We start from the raw sequence: 6,977 nt of genomic DNA, 5'->3' as shown, positions 1-6,977 counted from the left end.
GTACCTGAGTTGGAAAATTTACTCTTGCGGAATTTCAGACGTCAGTTGATGTGGAATGCCCTCTGTTTTACAGCTGAGCAAAACACTTAATCTGATCCAAACCCGGAACAAATAATCTTCAGGGTATGGTTTTTTCACTATTTCTCAGATTTTTGTCTTGTGTAACGTCTCATTTATAGAAATCAAAATAAAACACTCACACTCTTACAAAGTTTGCATACTTACTTTCTTTGACCAAAACTCTTCAACCAAATTCATAAGTTGGTGTTTTGTTTTTTTATATATATGCTTTTTTGTTTCTGTGAATAAAATCAATCCAGAATACTGGGGGAAAAAAAAAAAAAAAAAGAAAGAAAGAAAAAGAAAACATATGTTAATGTTAAAACAAGCATTTTGATGGAAAGTTTGAGAGTCAATACATGTATTAATACCTGACAATGTGGAGCATTGAAGAGCAAGGGCAGTCTCACTGGAAACCTGCCAAAGAGCTGGTCAGATAATCAGGGATTTAGAATGAATCTCCAAAAGTGCTTTGTATGGACCCCATGCTAGAGTAATGGAATTATAAGGATCATTAGGGACATCTGGAGATCATTCACTCTCACCCCTGCAGACAGAAAAGCATTAGTGCCTGATTTAAAATAAGAGCAGGATTTCACAGTCTCCTTGGCACCCTGTTCCAGTGTTTGACCATCCTCACAGTGAAAACTTTTCCTAGTGTGAAACCAGTATTTGTCTCATTACAGCTTGTGCCATGTGGTTTCACTGTGCCCTTCCAAGGAGTGTTGTGGCCTCATCTTCGCCATCTACTACTGTAATGGAGTTGTGGACAGTGCTGAGTTCTCTGCTGGAGGCTAAACCAGCCCAGTTCCTTCTATGTTTTTTTGGTCATGTTGTGCTTCAGTTCTTTTACTGTCTTAGTTGTTTCTGCAGAAGGGTTTATTTAATAGAGTCAGTGTGTGTCTTGTCCAGGGGAGTATGTGGTTGGTCTTCATCACCACAGGCCACACAGGCTACACTGGAAGATGCTCAGCCCAGGATCCTGGCTCCTTTTCTGAGAGAGTTTTTTCCCAAGCTAGTTGGTTCTTAGCCTTAGTTGTTGCAGACTTACATCATAGGTTGGATCAGCCCAGACACCTGTCTTTGATCTTTGTGAGGTTCATGCTGATGCATTTCTGCAGCATGTTACAGTCCCTCAGAGGACTGACTCTGCCTGCCACCCTCATTCCTCATTCCCTGCTCCACCTCATCCTGGTCTGTAATCACAGCAAAATTGTTGAGGGCATATTCCATCCTATTTCCCTGGTTGTTGATAAGATCATTAAAAAGAGCATTGGACTCAGAGTCAGTCCCTGAGGAATAGCACTAGTAACCAGCTGCCACCCGGACTTTGTACATCTAATGGCAGCAGTCCCTAGCAGTCCAGGCATTTTTCCATCCACTTTCTAGTCTACCTATCCAAACAACATAATCAGTCTGTCTGTAAAAACATTACTGAGGCTTATGACGTGCAATGTTAAAATTTGCAGGTTATTAGTACCTAGGGTATTATTCCCATTTCACATGTGACTTTGCAGATGAACTTATCAAGCCAGACTCTCTGGGCTTTTTAGTGGTTTTAATTGTTCACTTTAGAGGAGAGAGTTAAATAAAACCAAAATGTTTGCATAAACACTGGTGGATGGTCAAATGCTGATACCATGCACTAATACCAGATGTACTTTCACCCCCATAACTGTGTACCACTGGGGGAAATGTTGCTGCACTGTGGTTGTGAGAGGTCATGCAGCTGTCACATTTACCTTTCTGGAGGGAACCCCATTTCAGCTTTCAGAAGAGGGTTTAAATGCCTCAGAGCATGCTTCAGGCTGTTCTTAGCCAAGAGGAATTATCCTCAGCACAGGCAGTGGAGGGAAGTAGAGTTAAATCAAGAAGAAAACATGGAGTTGTAACGTTTTCCTGATTCAACACCATCTCATTGTGAAAGCCAGTTGGGGAAGAAGGGTGCTGTGGGCTGGTGGAGTCAGAATGGGGCTGAGTATTCACCTTTTAGTTTTGAGCTGAAACAACACTTTCCTTCTCTTGATTTTGAATCTCATAATCCTTTTGCAAGCTAGGGATGCATTTCTGCAAAGTTTGTGTGTGGAGCTAGCAGCATGCAATACACAGAGATGTGGCTTTAGTTTAGCCATAGCATTCTCTGTTTCTATGTATAGAAAATTCCTAATACAAATTCTGACTCCATCTTCATACTTGAGTGTAAGGGTGAAGAGGACAAGTGAAATCTATTTTTGTGTACAATTTACATGTTCTGGTGAGGATCTGGACTTTTTTTGCAGCCAGCTACGAAAAATTGGATCACCCCTGTGGCAAAGACATTGAAGACTGCAATTTGAACTGGCAGTTACACAACATCTGTAGGCATTAAACAGCTTTGAGTCCCTGACACACAAGGGGTTAATGTTAAATAAAGCTGAAGCCAAGAATCCTTGGTATTAAAATGAGCTGCTTTCAGTAGAAGCCACTCTTCCCTCTGGTTTGAGAAGAGAAAGAATTTTTATGCAGAAATCAGAGTTTATTTTGTTTTCATTTTCTTCAGGGTTAATCATTTGCAGAGGGATAGTGCAGGGAAGCCCTATTGTAGTCTGGGTCAAACAAACCTTCTGGAATCTTTTGCATATGTCTGTACCTTTTAAGAAATCTAATTTTACAATAGATTAGAAGGTGTCTTAATAGTGCTACATCAGTTCAATTTTCATGTTCAAGTTTTATTTCCCTGAAAAATAAATTAAATTTTGAAGATCTTCATTTTAGTGGCACTGAATGATCTTTGTGTTTTAACATTTTCATTAAGAAAGTAAATAAAAGTAGGGATCTTTTGCGGCTTCATTGCTCACTCATTTAAAAATATGGAAAGTTATGCTAGGCTATTGGAAATATATTGAATGATACATTTCTTGCTAATTTTTAGCAAAATATACACTCAAACGTATACTTTTCAAAATATACTTTCTGCAGTATTGTGAAAAGATATTATGCGTTAAAGAAGTGTCAGAATTATTTCAAGCTGACATTCTGAAAACTGTATTTCCTTGTAGTGTTACTGAGTTGGCTATGTACTGGCAAAACCTTTCAACACAAATATTTTAAACCACTGAACAATAAGTATTCCTGACAAATAGGGATGAAAAAAAAAGCAAAAGCATACAATGTTTTTTATGCCTTAGTCTTTAATACTGACACTAGACCTTGGGCTGCCCATACTTCTGAGCTGGAGGACCACGACTGCAGGAACAGTGACTTTCCAGTTATAGACACTGAAATTGTAAGGGATCAGTTGTATTAGCTGAATGTTTGCAAGTCCACGGGATCAGATGGGATTCATCCCACAGTATTGAAGAAGCTAGAGATGTTAAGCAGGACTCCCTTCAATCATCTACCAAAGGTCTTGGGGGTCTGGTGAGGTCCCTGCTGACTGGAAGCTAGTCAGTGTTACTCCAATTTACAAGAAGGGCATGAGGGAAGACCCAGGAAACTACAGACCTGGTAGTCTAACCTCTGTACCTGGAAAAATTGTGGAAAATATCATTCTGGGTGCTGTTGGAAGGCATTTAAAGGACAATGCAATCATCAGACACAGTCAAGATGGGCTCACAAAGGGAAAGTCCTGTGTAATTAATTTGATATCCTCCTACAATAATGTCACCCACCTAACGCATGAAGGAAAAGCAGTGAATGTAGTTTTTCTGGATTTTAGTAAGGCTTTTGACACTGTCTCTCATAGCATTCTTCTGGACAAGTTGTCCAGCTGTGAGATGGGCAGATACTTGGTGCACTGGGTGAGGAACTGGATGAACAACAGGGCTTAAAGGGTTGCAGTGAATGGGGCTACATAAGCTGGCAACCAGTGACTAGCAGTACTCTCCTCAAGGCTTAGTTCTAGGGTCAGTCCTGTTCAATATTTTTATCAATGAACTGGAGGCAGGAGTTGAATGTACCATTAGCAAGATTGCTGGTGATACTGAACTGGGAGGTACTGTTGACTCTTCTGAGGGACAAAAGGTCTTGCAGAGGGATCTAGGTAGATTGGGGCACTGGGTAATCATCAGTGTAATGAAATTTAACAAGAACAAATGCTGGATTCTGCACATGGTATGGAGTAATGTCACACACAAATATAAAGTGGGTGAGGAGTGGCTGGACACCAGCCTTGCAGAAAGGGATCTGGGGGTGCTGGTTGGCAGCAGACTCAATACAAGTCAGCAGTGTGCACTGACAGCCAAGAAGGACAGACCACATCCTGGGGTGCATCAAACACAGCATAACCAGCCATTTAAAAGAGAGGATCATCTGACTATATGTAGCATTGGTGTGTATTGTGTGTATTGAGTATTGTGTGCAGTTCTGGGCCCCACAGTTTAAAAAGGATGTTAAGGTACTTGAATGTGTCCAGAGGAGGGCAACAAAGCTGGTGGAAAGGCTGGAAGGCATGTCCTATGAGGAGGAACTAAAGACTGGGTTTGTGCAGTTTGGAGGAGAGGAGGCTGAGCGGCAATATTTTTGCTATCTACAGCTTCCTGAGGAGGGGAAGTGGAGAGGGAAGTGATGATCTCCCTGGTGTCCACTGACAGAATCACAGAATCGTGTAGGTTAGAAAAGACCTTGAAGATCACCTAGTCCAACCTAATACTGACAGTTCCCAACTACACCATATCCCTCAGCGCTATGTCAACCCAACTCTTAAACACCTCCAGGGATGGAGACTCCACCACCTCCCTGGGCAGCCCATTCCAACGCCCAACAACCTGTTCTGGAAAGAAATGCTTCTTGATATCCAGTCTAAACCTTCCCTGGCACAACTTGAGGCCATTCCCTGACAGGCCTGTAATTTCCCAGATCATCCGTCTGACCCTTCTTATATATGGGTGTCACATCAGCCAATTTCCAATCTGTCGGGACCTCCCTAGTCAGCCAGGACTGCTGGTAAATGATGTAAAGCAGCTTGGCGAGCACCCCAGCCAGTTCCTTCAGGGTGTATCCCATCAGTCCCATAGACTTGTGTGTGTCTGTGTGATGCAGCAGGTCACTGACTGTCTCCTGGATTGCAGTGGGGTCATTCTCCCAGTCTCTGTCTTCTGGCTGAGGAGGCTGGATTCCCTCAACACAACCAGTCTTGTTATTAAAGACTGAGGCAAAGAAGGCATTAAGCCCCTCAGCCTTTTCCTCATCACTTGTTACCATGTTTCCTCCTGTGTCTAGCAGGGAATGGAGGCTCTCCCTGGTCTTTCTTTTGCTGTTGACATACAGAAACATTTCTTGTTGTCCTTGATTGCTGAAGCCAAATTAATTTCCAGCTGGGCTTTAGACCTCCTGGTTACTGCCCTGCATAGCCTCACAGCCTCTTTGTAATCACTGTGAGTGGCTAGCCCCTTCTTCCAAAAGCTGTAAACTCTCCTTTTCTCCGAGTTGCAGCCAAAGCTCCCTGTTCAGCCAGGGTGGTCTACTCTGCTGCTGGCTTCTCTTACATCACCTGAGGACTGCCTTTTCCTGAGCTATTAACACTTCCTTCTTAAAGAGTGCCCAGCCTTCCTGGACCCCTGTACCCTTCAGGATCGTCTCCCAAGGGATCTTTTCAAGCAGGTGCCTAAACAAGACAAAGTCACCCCTTTGGAAGTCCAGGATGTCAGTCCTGTTTATCCCTCTCTTGGCCTCTCTAAGAACCTTCAACCACCACATCCTCCAATAGTCCTTCTCTGTTCACAAAGAGGAGATCCAGCAGGGCACCTTCTCTGGTCAGTTCACTCACCAGCTGCATCAGGAAGTTGTCTCCCACACATTCCAGGAATCTCTGGGACTGGTCCCACTCTGCTGTGTTGTATTTCCAGCAGATGTCTGGGAAGTTAGTCTCCCACAAGAACAAGGGCAAGCGATCGTGAGATTTCACCTAGATGCTTATAGAATAACTCATCCACCTCTCTGTCCTAGCTGGGTGGCCTATATTGGACTCCTACTACAACATCTCCCTGTTGGCCTTCCCCCTGATTCTAACACGAAGACACTCTACCCTGTCTTCACTACACTTGGACTCAAAGCAATCACAACAGTCCCTAACATACAGAGCCACCCCACCACCTCTCCTTCCCTGTCTGTCCCTCCTAAAGAGCTTGTACCCATCAACTGGCACACTCCAGTCATGGGAGACATCCCACCACGTTTCTGTAATAGCCATGACATCATAATTTTCCTGTTTCATCATGGCTTCAAGCTCCTCCTGTTTGTTACTCATGCTGTGTGCATTGGTATAGATGCACTTCAGATGGACCGATGTATTGCCCCCTTCCCCCTTCAAATCCAGTTTAAAGCTCTGTCAATGAGCCCAGCTAACTCCTGCCCCAAGATCCTCTTCCCCCTCTGGGACAGGTGCATCCCATCTGATGCCAAAAGGTCTGGTGCCCTGTATAACAACCCATGATAGAAAAATCCAAAGCCCTGATGGTAACACCAGTCTTGGAGCCACAAATTCATGTCCTGAGTTTTCCAGTATTCTTCTTCATCCATCCCTGAAACTGAAGGGATGGCGGAGGACACAATTTGTGCCCCCAACCCCTTAATCAGTTTCTCCAAGGACCTGAAATCTCTCTTCATTGCTTTAGGACTTCTCCTGTTAATGTTGTCACTATCTACCTGAAAAATCAAGAGAGGGCAGTAGTCCTTGGGTCTCACTAGAGTGGGGAGTTTTGCCATAAGGTCCTTTACCTAGGCCCTAGGGAAGGCAGCAGACTTCCCTATGAAGTGGGTCTGGTCTGTGTATTGGGCCTTCAACACCCATCAGAATGGAGTCACCCACTACAATGACCCTTCTGAGGTTCTTTTCAGAACTGGTTTTAATACCTAGTCTAGAATTACCCGGCCTTAGTGGACCTTGAACGTCCTCATTTGTCTCATTTTCTTCCTCCTTCTCTTCTTTGTTCAAAAGT

Source organism: Athene noctua, chromosome Z (assembly GCF_965140245.1).
Source record: "Athene noctua chromosome Z, bAthNoc1.hap1.1, whole genome shotgun sequence".
Taxonomy (NCBI): domain Eukaryota; kingdom Metazoa; phylum Chordata; class Aves; order Strigiformes; family Strigidae; genus Athene; species Athene noctua.
The sequence above is the reverse complement of the archived record's forward strand: the minus strand, read 5'-3'. Positions refer to the sequence as shown.